We start from the raw sequence: 14,758 nt of genomic DNA, 5'->3' as shown, positions 1-14,758 counted from the left end.
TTGTAGTGACAGGAAGGAATTTTCTCTTTGTAGCGAGTGAAGAAACTATCTTTGGTTTAGTGGAGCAGACAGAGTAGCGCTGTTTTTACGTTGTTACTAACAAGAATTTTATAACAAAAGACGAAAACAGACATTGTCTTATTACCTTGTGAAGGGAGGGTCAGTGGCAGGAGCCGTACTGACGTCACAGAGAGCTGCGCTCATATTTGTTGAAGCAGCGGGCGTCAGAAAACTGCAGATTGTAAAGAGAGGGTCAGTAGATGGAGTAATACTGATGTCACAAAAGCCGTGCTGGCATTGGTCAGACAAGGGGGTGTGTTGAAAGGTCTGATTGGTCAATAGACCAGTAGAGTGTTGGTGTTGGGTGGAGAAGAAAATACGTAGTAAGCTCCGATTGGTTTGTAGGTGCGAGTCGCGCAGTCATTGGACGAGTGTTAAATAATAGGCTTAGTAAAATACGGAAGAGTTTTTCGATTTTGACGAGTGAATAAAATAAGAGAACAATGAAAAAATGAAGTTGATTAACAAGATCAAAAATTTCTTTAAGAAGGATAAGCACGTAATAACTAGGAAGGGAATTCTTATGCCACCTCTTAATACACCGGCTTCCTATATGATGATGGAAAGTGGATATCATACGTGTGTATGGTTGGAAAATTGGGTGGAGTATACAAAAGATGATGGTGTTTTCGCTTTTCCCGAACATGGTACATTTAATGTAAGAGTTCTTCTGAATTTGAGAAACAGGATGAATTCATTGGAACCAAATCCTAGGTCAACACAGTATGAGGCTTTGGAAGAATGGGAAGTTCAGGCATTTGAGCATGAGAAATATAGAGGAGGTATGAGACTCAATAGAGGATTTTTACCTAGATACCTATTTGACACTCGAGGAGATCAGATGAAAAGATGGAGATGGGCTGTAGTAACTGAGGGTTTATATCCAGTATTAGTGGCTCATGATCAAGAAGGGAGTAAATGTAAGGTGAAAACGAAACACATTGGTACGACAGGAATTGGGTGTAATGAATCTGATGATGAATTATTAGAGGACATTTTGATAAAGACACCTCCGCCTTATCAGGAAAGTGCTAGAGATACCACTCCAAGTGCCCCCATGATGGGAACTCCATTGGTTCCACAATTCCTATATGATCCAACAGTTATTCGAGCATCGCAAGAAAAAGAAAGGGATGCATTGAACAAAACCAAAGAAGAGATCATTCAGAAGATAAATCAGTTCGGCTTAAATGCGGAAGCACTGACAGTACCAGAAACTATTGGTCCTGTGATTACATTGTATGGTGACAAACGAGGTACACCAAAATCACAAACTGTGGCACCTTCTCAGAATAGAGCTAGAAAAGAGATAGTTGTGATAGACGATCAAGTTAGTGAGTGTGAGTCGAATGTGTCATTAATAGATTTCCCAAATATTGAGGCTGTGACGGAAACCCCAAAAAGAATTTCTCCCACAATTGTGGGAAAAAAAGTAACAACTGTCACTCCAGTGGAAGGGGGTTCCGCTGGATTATCTACTGAAGATCTAGAGGAATGGGCAAAAGGATTAGAAAAGAAGAAACCCAAAACTATAGATGTAAGTAAGTTAAGGGTGGACTTGGAAGAAATGATCATTGGTACAATAGGTCTTGATAGATTGGGTTCTTATGAAGATGAAGAGTTGTTATTTCTATGTAACAGTATAATCTGGAGGGCAAAGAATTTGTATGAGAAAATAGCGGAAGTGGCCTTAGAATTTGGAATAGATATAGAAAAATCAAAAGTACTGCAGAAGCAATATAGAGCAGAATTTACTGAAAAGGATTTTGAAAGCTTGAATGTGTCAGGAAGGAGACTGCAAATAAAAGAATTGATACATCTTTTAAAGAAATGGGGAGATGTAGATCGTTGGAGAAGTAGATGGACTAAGAAAAGAGAGGAGGCGATTGCTAAAGAGTTATCTGCATTTCCGATGAGAGAAGTGGAACAGGTTGAAAAGATGTGTCCGATGAGAGAAGTTCCAGGTGGTGGATATGTTCATTTTCCATGGAGCAGACAGGATATTTTGTCTTTTACAAATGACTTCCTGAGGTTGAGAGAGAAACCCGTTGAATGGTACAAGCAGGTGGAGAGATTTGTTAAGGTATCAAAGGTTTTGTTGAAAGATTTGGATGGTTTTTTGATATAGTGGTATCGACAGATTTGTGGACGGAATGTAAGATTACAGTTGATTGGCCCACCGAAGAATATCCTAGAGATGCGAGAACTGGAGCACCTTCAGAGGAAGTAATGAAAAAGTACAATTGGGTGATTACTTTTCTGAAAGGGAAAATTCCGCCTAAGGAAACAGATTGGGTTAAAATAGACAGAACAACTCAAGAACCTACAGAGTCAGTGCATGCATATTACGAAAGGTTACTGCAGGTGTTTAAACAGTATAGTGGATTTGAGAACATCGGTAATAAAAATATGAGACATTTTGTATATAGATTTGTCTATGGATTAAGATCAGAAATTAGTCAGATGATTCAGCAGCATATGCTTTGTCGGCAAAGCAAGCCGATCGATGACATTCTGAAGTATGCAAAATACTGCAGTGATGACATTGATGCAAAGCATAAAAAGTTCAAGGAGAAAATTATGTGGGCACAAGTGAAGATAGCAGAACGCCAAGAAGCAAATTCAAATTCCCAAATTGATAATCAGATGAATGGACAGAATCAGAGTGGTCACAATTTGCAGGAAAGTAAAGGAAAAGGAAGACTGAGTAGAGAAGAAGCGAGAAAGAAATATCCTTGTCATGGGTGTGGAAAGCTTGGACATTGGAAGAATGAGTGTAGATATCTTCAACAGAATAATGGGGAAAATCAAATTTTGAATCCACAGATGCGGAATGGGGTGGTTGTGAATCAACAATAACAGCAGCGGATAGTTACTCCTCAGTTACAGGTGCCACAAACCCCTTTGCCCAGCAATGTGAATGCTCAGGTGCAGAGATATAGTGTAAACACCGGATTCCAAGGAGAAATTGGTAAGAATACACAGACCATTCAACAGTTTTGGATGTAGCATGATGCGGATGAATCAGGAATGTTGCAATGACGGTGCCTGAGGGGGAAGGAGGAGTGTGTACTTGGCGTATCGTTGGCGGCTGTAATCAATGTGCTTTCGCTAAAAGGACACACCCAAACCCTGCACTCCCACTTTGGAGGCAAATATACCACTGCACCCTTAAATAATACACTTTGAGCAGCACTCCCTAAAGACGAGGAAAGGACGCAGCACTCCCTTTAGGCGAGGCAAGAAAACAAATTCAGGTGCATTCATAGTAACACACACACTTTGAGCAGCACTCCCTAAAGACGATGAAAGGACGCAGCACTCCCTTTAGGTGAGGCAAGAAAACAAATTCAGGTACATTTATAGAAACACACACTTTGAGCAGCACTCCCTAAAGACGAGGAAAGGACGCAGCACTCCCTTTAGGGGAGGCAAGAAAACAAATTCAGGTGCATTTAAAATAACACACACAAGTTTATTAATGCAACATTTTAGAACAGTAGGCCAAATATATCAGTAAGTGCAGATTCCCAAATGTCAAGTGACTAAAATGTACAATTAGAATAAAATGCAGTATATACAAGTAGTAAAGAGTAGAAAATATATACTAAATAGTTAGGAACACCTCACCGATTGAATTTGCATCATCCTTGCCAACTCAAGCTGGGGAAGCCCTTCAACAGCCCAGGAAGGAGGTCAATCAGGGGTGAAGCTCCGTCACCTCCAAAGCAATACGTCTATTCTGTGGTGAACTTCCACCTGGCCCTCGAAGGTTCCCAGCTTAAATACCATTACTAAATGTAAGACGAAGCTTCTAGAAAACCTCGCCCCCTTCTCATGAGAAAGAACCGAGCTGGCTGTACCAGTCTGTGTCAAGGCCAAGACGGAGGCTGGCCAAGCTCCCGTATTATGACTCTGAGGCAGAGTTGTACATTTCACAGATAATATCCAGTTCACTCTGGTCAGTGAAGAGCGAAAAACAATTGAGGAGCAGAAACATGCCCTCCCCACTTTGCAGCTACATGCGAGCACAGATAATGGCATCAGTTCAGAAAATGGAGTCAGTAAAAAGGATGACATGAGGCAATGTCAAAGCCAATAGTAAGCACTTCATAATTAACAACTTGCAAGCACTGTTTTGCACACAGAAAAGCTTGAAGCAAGGCAAAGTCAGAAAAACAAGATGACACGAGGCAATGTCAAAGCCAATAGTAGGCACTTATAATTCTCATAACAATTTGCAAGCACTACTGTGCACGCAGACGCAAGGCAAAGTCGGAAAACAAGACGACCTGAGGCCATGTCAAAGCCAATAGTACTGTTCTACTCCGTGACAGCTCTCACTAAAAGACAGCAAGATTACAAGAAAGAAGAGAAGCAAGCATATGCAGGACCGTCTAACATTTAGGCTAGGGTAAAATAACACACTAAAGTCAGTTATAATGATGGTAGTCGAAGGTCATCATAGGGTGCCAAATCCCCTGAATGCGAGTCGCAATTAAGGAATGCCGTCCCATTCATTCCTATGGGCCTCCAGGCCCATAGGAATGAATTGGAGATTGCAATTTCAAGGGTGCAAGGGTATCAAAATGACACCGTTTTGCACCCCTGAAATTGATCTGTGCACATATATTGCACAGACACATGCCCAAAGGGCATGTGTGTGTGCAACATGAAACTTTGAAAAATGCACAAAAGTGCATTTTTCAAAGTTTTTGCAAATTACCATGAAGTTCAACTTCATGGTAATTTGCTCCTCCTATTAGCGAAATCGCTAATTTTTTTACTTTAATGCATTGCATTTAAGGAATCTCAATTTGGGATTCCTTAAATGCAATCGCAATTTAAGTAATCGCAATTTTGGGATTCCTTAAATTGCGATTTTTGCATTTGGGATGATGCATCCCAAATGCAAAAATACCGGTCGCAAAGGGGCAGATTCTGAGAATCTGCACGTTTGCAACCGGTTTTTCCTTTGATGCATGTGCCTGTTAATTTAGAATTATTTTAGAAATTTAAAATGGCAGAAGTAAAAGTGACTGAACATCCGAAATCTAACCGAAAACAACGATGTGTTAAATGTTCTCTATGTAGTATTACAATATTAGTATTGATGTGGTTGTTATTGACACTTGTAATACCTGTTCTAATGATAACTAATAATAAGAATAACACAAATGCAAGTGAAAAAATAAGTGCAGAAAGCTACTACTACAGAATTAACACAAGCGGATAAAAGCATGTATTATCATGATAAATAAAATAGTGATTCATAATGAAATGTATTCACTAAACTCCATCACTACGTAGAGACAATGGATGTGAGTGATTGTTATGTTTGCATGAAACTTCCTACTTCTGTCTTGGAAGGTGTAACGTATCATCACCTTCCATTAACTTATGGTGTGTCTTGTAGTGTTGTAACTAGTTTGTTTTATGTTACTGGTAAGTTGCAATATCTTTACAGTAACATGGATTTAGTTTTTTCTGAAATTCCTATTAGAAGAAATATGAATCTAGTACTTAGTGCTAGAAATGCAGAGTTTATGGGAGAATTATTTCTAACAACGAGCCCCATAGACATAACATACGCACACGGAAATAATCTAACATGTCTTTTGCTTGATGAAGAGAAAGATTTTCTGAATTTAGTAGAAGAAAGAAGGAAGGATTTTCAAAAGAAAACGGTTGAGCAAAGGCTTCATATACCTCCATGGGTTGCTTTGGAAGGGGAATATAAGAAAGGGGAGGCTCATGCTGCAATGTACCTGGACTTGGCAAAAATGGGGAAATTCGGTCTTCATAGATTAAGAACTGAGTATAGTAGTATATTCATTGGTACTAGTGAATGTGAACATACCTTCCTAATAATGGGGGGATGGGGACTAAAAGGAGGAACTGATCCTGTATTTCCAGCAATTTACTATGTGTGCGGTAAAAATGCCTATTATAGGTTAACTGCAAGCTGGTATGGCAGTTGCTATATTGCCATTGTATTCCCAAAGGTATATCACATTACTAAGAACAATGAAATGAGTGATATAAGCAAATGACTAACAAGAAATAGGAGAGCAAGTTTTACCAAAATAGTAGGTGATATATTTAGTGCATTGATTCCGTCAGTTGGAGTCACATTAAACTCTCATAAAATAAGTTTGCTGTCCACTGTAGTTGACCGTTTATCAACTGATACTGCTGGAGGATTCTTTAATGATCAATACTGAAATGGTTGCGATTAGATCTATGGTTTTACAAAATAGACTTGCCCTTGATAATCTTTTGGCCAAAGAGGGTGGAGTCTGTGGCATGTTGAAAGTTCAACACTGCTGTACATATATCCCGCATAAAAGTAAAGGTATTGAGGGATATATCAAGAATATTTTGAAGATTCATAATGATTTGACACAACTGGAGGTTGACAGTGCATGGGAAAGATTTAGTAAAAGTCTTCCTAAATGAGGTAATTGGTTTTCCACCTTTGGAAGTAGTTTATTAGGAAAAATAATGATACCTACAATTTCAATAGCATTAATGATATTAATGGTAGTAGTCACCTATAAATGTTGCCAAAAAAAATTAAAGACAAGATCAATGATTGAAATGAAGAACAAAAGAATGGGAAGAAAGAGCAATGGGAAGAGATTAAGTTAGAAGAAATGAAAGACAATTTGTATGGAAGAATGAAAGGGATGACCATAAAAGAAAGAAATAAAGAATGTGTAAAAACATATCTAGACAGTAAGATCTGATTGGCAATTGGTAATGATGGGTATTTTATGATGGCTCAAAAATGCCATCAGAAGGGGGATTGATGGAGCAAGGATTCAAAGAAAAGAAACTTGCTTGAATCAACCTCTCGTTAACAAGTACTAACAAGTAGGAATAGAGACTTGAAAGAAAATTAACATACACACGACATTCATACATGGGGAAAAGGTTTTCTGCTTGCTTAAATAACAAGGAATAATGTGCTACGTAACTGAAATCACGCTTGAAAACGAAAATCGCATTGCACATGTGCGAACCTGTCCCGCGTAAATAACCACGTGGTTAACCCATGTGAGAAGAAAAGTCTCACGCATGCGCAAGGAGTTGCTAACTGTAGGTCTTGAAGTACCGCATGCCTGGCATACGAAGAAGTTTTTCGCTACTAACGCTTTGCTTAACAAAGAAGAAAATAACATAGGATAAAATAGAAGGGGGGAGGTTAACAGTGATAATAACATATTTGAGAAATTAACATCTGTTTATGATTCTTTCGTCAATAGTGAACGTTTTGGGCCTGATGTGCTAAGCCAAAAGAAAAGATGTTGGGTGAAACATAACGCAAGTTGAGTCTGCACACTAAGATCTGGGAAATGACCTGCTGACCGGAACACTGACCGGCTGCCAAGAGCCAAAGACGTGTGCTTGGGAAAGTTCCTCAACTGAAGAAATTATATAAAAATTTTATCTATCTATTTTGTGAAATGCATGTGAAAGGAAGTGTCCTGAAAATGGAATAAATTAAGTGGGAAGGGTTTACTAAACAAAGAATTAGTTAAGAATTTTGTGATGACCGCATGAGGTGATGACAACTCCCCTGCCCCGGCCCAATCACAGTTCATGATTAGGGCTCCCGGTTTTATGGTATTTATTTTTGGGACATTTCCATCTGTATTTATCCATATTTATTTTTGGCACATTTTATCTGTATTTATCCATATTTATTTTGGTATTTGTGAAGAAATAAAGCTGAAATTAGTATATTTCCACATTTATATAACCGATAAATATGCACTCATGCATGAATGCCTGCCAGGTTTCAGTGCTGTGAACACCCACTGAAGTTAAATCAATGCACTTGCATGAAAACATGCACATTTCAGGATCAGTCTTGGGATTAACTTCTGATGTTGAAGCCTCTCTACTAGAATCCCATTCTTTGTTAACCCCCTTTCCTATCACCCCACACAGCTATTGGCTTGGCAGTCATGGCAAACAGAATTTAGAATTACTTAAAAAACAACCCAATTTCCGCTTTTATCCACATTTAAAAATAAATACAGACAAAAAAAGAAATGTTTTCTGTCTGTATTTATCTGTAAAAATCTGTAAAAACGAAAAACAGGGAGCCCTGTTCATGATTCACAGATATTTGCAACCTTTGAGGGTGGGACATGCAAAATTAAAGGGTATAATTTGAGTGACTTAAAATTAAGATAGAGAGAGCTGCTACAAAGAGACGTTGATGCTGGGTGAGGAGTGGGCAAGAACTGCTGCTGGTAAGAACAGACTGAGAAGATTCAATGCTTAAGACAGCCTAATTAAATTGAAGATTTGCGGAAGAATATTGAGGAGGGAGAGAGTGTAAAAGAGGGATGCGCTCTGGTGCGTCGGGTTCTAGAGAAGTGTAGTAAGTATAATCCTATCCTGCACCTGTCCTATAGTCTTTGACTCCTGACTTAAATCAGGCGACCTCCACCAACCCTTTTGGCCAGGGGTTGGGTTTCTCGTTTTCACCTAGGTAATTATCTTTTTATCTTAAATTTTGCAGATTCTTTGCAAAGTATGAGTTATTGTGTCTTTTGTCTCTTCATCTATCACTCCTAATGCGCTGGGATTGTTGAATGTATTTGTGTATTTGAATGTTATTTGTTAAATGAATTTTCTCTCCCATACAAGTTGATGGAATTTGCACTGTGAATCTGTACAAATGAGCGTTCATTTTGATTGAATTATTAGATAAAATCTATTGAATCTTACTTGGAGTCTGTGATAATTTTATTGAAAAGTTATAAGATAAATTAATGAATTTGTTAATATCACCATCAACTACTTGACTAATGGTCCATTGACCAAAGGAAGAGTGTTGATCTGTGAAGATTAGTTAGGCATTGACTAATTCAGATCAAAGAAAATAAAACTTGACCCCCAGCGAAACAGTCAGGAAATCTGAATGTGTATATGGGCCCATTGTGAATGATACGTTGATGTGTGAAAAGTTTATCCTGGCCTTTTCGCTGGATCAGTACCATCCAAGGCTTAACAATAAAGAAAGAGGAGACAGAAACCATTCCCTGTGTGGGAGGAGTTGTGCTTCAGTGATTAAGTAGTTTACTGTGAAACATAGAAACTAGAGTTGTAATCCCAGGTTTCCACTCGAAAACATTGAGTGATCCTGGGTAAGTTACTTTATCCGCTTTTGCTCATCAGCCTTCTCCCCATCTCCAGTTCTTTGATGTACCTAAATATTTAAGATTAACTTACAAACATCCTGAGTTACAATAGCATGCTAAAACCATTTCCTAAGAATGGGTAGAACAGTCTACCAGTGGGTACATAACCCCGTCATACTGTGGTTTCAAAGGTGTTGTCTGCTGTCTTGACTTGCTTTATTTGCTTAGGACCACATACCTTGTTAATAGCTTTGGGACCTTGGTTTTCTAACCACTATACCTCTTTTTAGGTAGAGCCTGTGCTGTCTGCTTTGCGAAGGACTTCTTGGGTTCATTCTAAAAGCCTCCTTTGGGACTGCATTCTGCCCATTACTTACAGTTGGCTTATTGTTTTGTAATTCACAGCTTGCTTTCTGTTTGCTGGCTTTTTTATTTTAGGCTGTCCAGCATCTAGCATCTCTTTGTCCCACCCATGGCGCATAGCCTGTTTATAATGTGCTGCATAACTAAACGCTTAGGGGCTTATTTACAAGCCCCTTGCGCCACTTTTGCATCACTTTTAACATGGGAAAAGTGACGCAACAGTGGCGCAGGGGGCTTGTAAATCAGCCCCTTAGAAGGTCCCAAAGGCAAGACCTATTGGCTATGCCAATGCTTGGTATTATATACTTCCGTCCTTCCTTTCTGCTTTGTACCTACCCATCTTTTGTCTCTCATACTTATTTTTTTCTTACATCCCTCTCACTGTTACTATTTGACCTTCTCTCAATGTTTTCCCTTGTTTTCCTAATTATTCACTGTTTCCTTTCATGTGAATATCAGCCCTCCTACCACACCTCCCTGAAATGATATTGCTTAACAATATTATTTATGAGCACTTTTTCTGCAGACCCTTGTAGTCCTTTAAACAAATAATTAATGTTTAGTGGGCCCCACTTCATCAGCCCAAGGGGCCTAGTAGTGGCAGCCCCTGTGTAAGCTGCTAACGTAGGAGGGGGGAATTCCCTACGGGGCCACGCCACTAGTTTGTCTCGCTTAAAAACTCATAAGTCCGCCTGTCAGCTAGATCTCAAGCCCACTGTGTGAACAACTTCCAACATGGTCTTGATCTGGAATCCCCTTTCCAGTCCTCTATAAGGGCTTTAAGTGGGCCGGGTCTCACCGGGTCTGAGCAGCGGCTGTTTTTTTTAAGGATGCCTCGAAACGCGTCTCTATCGGGTTCTGTTTCGTGCCCTGGCACAGGCGGTCCTTTTTTTTCGAGCTTTATAGGGGAAGGGAAATCCTTTAAAGAGAGTCATTTTCTCTCTGGATTTCCCTTCTCTTTTTGAAACTTGTAGTGTCGCGCTCTAGTCTTCACGGCGTTGCGTGATGACATAGAGCGCGGCGGCCATCTTGTTGGACGATTATTAGCGCGGAGCCGAGGAGCTTATCGGACGTCTCCCGGCGCTCTCCGTAATACATGCAAATTAATAAATAAAAGTACTTACCTGCAATCCTAAGGTGCAAGAGTCCTTCCTCAATGTGGGCCCCCCTTATACATTACAACTGGCGACGAGGCTGGGGATCATAAGAAAAAAAACCACCCAGGAGCAACCCAGAAACCACGTGGGACAAGAAGCAGCACACCTGCAACCCGAGGAAGTAGAGACCGACTCACGCAGGCACAGACAGTAAGGAGAGCGCGGCAGAGGGGTAGCGCTAAGCCAAATTAGCGCAAGTACAGTCCAGAGCATAGCTGCTACATATAAGCCAACTGTACCCGGTGCAAGCAGCCACGTGCTAGAGGGGAAGGAAGTAACCACCTAACTACACCCCAAGGCACGTGGAGAAGTGGAAGGGGGTGAACGCAACAGGACAGACACTGCCCACAAGTGAGAGGAGCAGGGGGTCAAGACAACGACCGGGAAGCACAGGGGCTAGGCGCCTCGTTCGCGTAAGACAGGCGGAACGCCTGAGGCCCTGGCGGAGCAAGCAGAACACAGACCAGGGGGTGGAGCTGTGTCGCAACAGAGCCCCCCACGCCTACCCAGGCAAAGCGCGCCAGGCAGCCCGAAGGGTGAAGAAGAGTCACCGGGAAGAAGAGCGGAAATGTGTGCTCAACCGTCCTCACTCACGACACCCATTCCCTTCCTACCAAAACCAGGAGATCCATCAATGAAGTGGGAAGACTGGAGAGAATACTTTATGAACTATCTGGAAGCCCTGGAGGACGAGAATGGAGAAGAATTTCCCAGCAAGAGAAGGAAGAGGATATTACTTCACAACCTAGGCCCAGAAGGCATCAGAGTGTTCCAGAACATAGTCCCGACTCCACGACAAACGGCAGATGATGACGTGTTCCAGCATGCTATTGATGACCTGAATAAACATTATAGGCCAGCAGTGTGCACGTCCATAGACCGATACAACTTCCAACAGAGGAAACAGGCAGTGGGGGAGTCCATAGATGAATATGTGGCAGCGTTGAGGAAATTGGCGGCCACGTGTAAATTTGGCACGTTACACGATGAATTCATCAAAGATCAGATCGTAATGCACACTACGAACGCGATGATCCAGGACAAGCTGTGGGTAAATGGAGACACGACCTTGAAGGAAGTCATAGCCATGGTGAAGAAAGCGGAGCTGTCAAAAAGATGTGCGGAGGTGGCGAAGAGAGAGACAGCCGCTAGGCCCATGGTGAACAAAGTCACCGAAGCAGAACCACCGGAAAAAGGCAAGGGAGCTACGGGGGACACGAGAGCACAAGCCAAATGGACGCCCAAGTCAGCACCGGCGAAGACACCAGGTAATGAAAGCAAGACCACGTGTTATAGTTGCGGCAGTCCGTCACATCGAGCCTACGACAAGCGATGTCAAGCCTTTCGAGCCAAATGTATGTTTTGCGGGATTGTAGGGCACTACGAGAAAGTATGTCGCCGTAAGCAAAAGAGAGCAGCAGTAAAATACGTTGCACAAGAGACAGAGGCGGAAAGTGAAGGTGAAGAAGAAGAAGACGGCGTGTTGTGTATAGAAAAACAAATACTTGGGATCAACTGCAACCGTTCCAAGAAACCCCAGTGCGACCTGGTGATAGGAGGTATACTGATAAAGATGGTGGCAGATTCAGGATCCCCGTACACCATAATACAACAAACGGTATGGGATGAACACTTCAAAGAGCACCTGGGGCATCACATGGAACCCCCAGATATTCGTTCAGTCACATTCACAGGGGACTCTATTCCTATGGTTGGATACAGGAGATTGAAATTCGAATTTAAGAAACGAAGCGCAAGATGCAAACTATACGTGGCGTAGAAAGGCCCTTCAGTCTTGGGGTGGATAGACCAAGGAGATCTGGGAATACAACTGAACCCCGGAGGCGCCACACAAGTCCTGAAGACCAGCGAAGAACAACAACCAGTCGCAGGAAAACTAAAAGAAGAATTTCCTATAGTGTTTGGAGGCAAGGTTGGCAAATTAACCAAATTCACACATAAGATCGATCTCAAAGCAGATGTGAAACCGGTGTGCCACAAAGTGAGAAATATCCCGCTAGTAATTAGAGAGAAAGTACAACAAGAACTACGCAGACTAGAGGACAACAGTATCCTAGAACCGATAACCAGTGCGGAGTTGTTGGCTCCCTTGGTAGTAGCAATGAAACCTAACGGCAAGGTGCGTCTGTGTGTAGACTTGAGGGAATTGAACAAAAACATAATAGTAGAAAAATTTCCACTACCAAGGATAGACGAAATGCTAGCGAAGACCAAGGGGGTGAAATGGTTCTCTACCATCGACCTCACATCAGCCTACCATCAGATAGCCCTACTGTCATGTTTCCCTAGCGCCTCTCGCCAGCGGCCTGAAAGCAGGACAGTCATCCCTCGCAACGAGACTCCTCCCATTATTACCCCTGGAAGGTGACAGTCTAGTCTTTCAACGGCGCATAGCTGACGCCACAGGGCGGCCGGTCGTCACTTCCGGCTGCACTGGCATATCACGGCAGAGAACATCAGTCTCGGCGCTTCGGATTCCACTCAGAGCTTCGCCGACACGCAGGAGCGTAGCGAAGGCTCTACCAGCAACCGGACAGTCGGTCCAGACCGCGCAAGGGCGCCTACAGTTTCCTCCTGGCGACTCGTGCGAAGGCACGGAGCCGCCCTCACCTTGTTCTTTTCCGCAGCGCAGGAGCGCTGCACCTTCCTTGGGCAGTTCGAGCCGCCATTACCTTGTTTCTACTCATAGTGCAGGAGCGCTTCACCTTCCTTGAGCAGTTCGAGCCGCCATTACTTTGTTCCTACTTATAGCGCAGTGGCGCTTTCTCATTGCTTTGACGACTCGTGTGACGGCACGAAGTCGCCATAACCTTGTTCCTACTCATAGCGCAGTGGCGCTTTCTCATTGCTTTGACGACTCGTGCGACGGCACGAAGTCGCCATAACCTTGTTCCTACTCATAGCGCAGTGGCGCTTTCTCATTGCTTTGACGACTCGTGCAATGGCACGAAGTCGCCATAACCTTGTTCCTACTCATAGCGCAGTGGCACTTTCTCATTGCTTTGACGACTCGTGCGACGGCACGAAGTCGCCGTTACTGATTTCCTTCACGCAGCGCAGGAGCGCTTTATGTATATTCGTTCCTCCTTGGGTGTGCCACACAACTGCGCGGACATCGCGGATGTCGTCTCCAGCAGTTCCCCAGCGAATGAACACCGAACTAACAGGTAATCAAGTAGGGATTCCTGCTCCACAGATCTCTGTATCTCTCCCCGATGACCATTGGATGTGTGTGTTCTCACTAACCCCCGCGCCTTAGTTACCCCTGTCTCCTCTCTTGCCTTTAGGTAGCGTGGACTGCCACACAGCCTCAAGAGCCACGAAGGGTGCCCCTTCACGCCATCCACTCCCGCTCTCACCACCCTTCCTGGCAACCTCCCCCGGTTCCCTCCTTGACCTGGCTAGTGTATTTGGTCCTTCCAGTAACAGAAGGGCACAGGTGGGGGTTGCCCATGTCGTCCCTGTGGGATCCCTCCACAAACACGAGGTAAGAATTGTGGGGATCTGACACCTACACCACACATGCCGAAAACTGTCGTCGTTCATAACCCCGTTCGGATGCTACCAGTTTCGCAGGATGCCATTCGGTCTGGCCTCGGCAGCGGCCGTATTTCACAAACTCATGCACAAGCTATTCAAAGATGTAGAAGGAGTTCAGTATTTCCAAGATGACATCTTGGTGATAGGCAAGAACAAAGCAGACCATGACGCCAAGTTGTCCAAATTCCTACATGTCTTGGAGCGCAACGGGCTCACAGCAGAGTGGGACAAATGCCGGTTCGGGATGACATCGGTCACATACTTAGGGCATGAGATCAGCGACCAAGGCATCACACCTAAACAATCCAATGTCAAAGCAGTATGTGATGCACCATCCCCGGGGACCAAGGAAGAAGTCAGATCATTTCTAGGCATGGCTGAATTCTACAGTAAATTTGAACAGCATTTCGCCACTAAGACACACCACTTACGCCAACTCCTCCGGGATAAAACAACCTT

Source organism: Triturus cristatus, chromosome 1_2 (genome assembly GCF_964204655.1).
Source record: "Triturus cristatus chromosome 1_2, aTriCri1.1, whole genome shotgun sequence".
NCBI classification, from domain to species: Eukaryota; Metazoa; Chordata; class Amphibia; order Caudata; family Salamandridae; genus Triturus; species Triturus cristatus.
The sequence above is the reverse complement of the archived record's forward strand: the minus strand, read 5'-3'. Positions refer to the sequence as shown.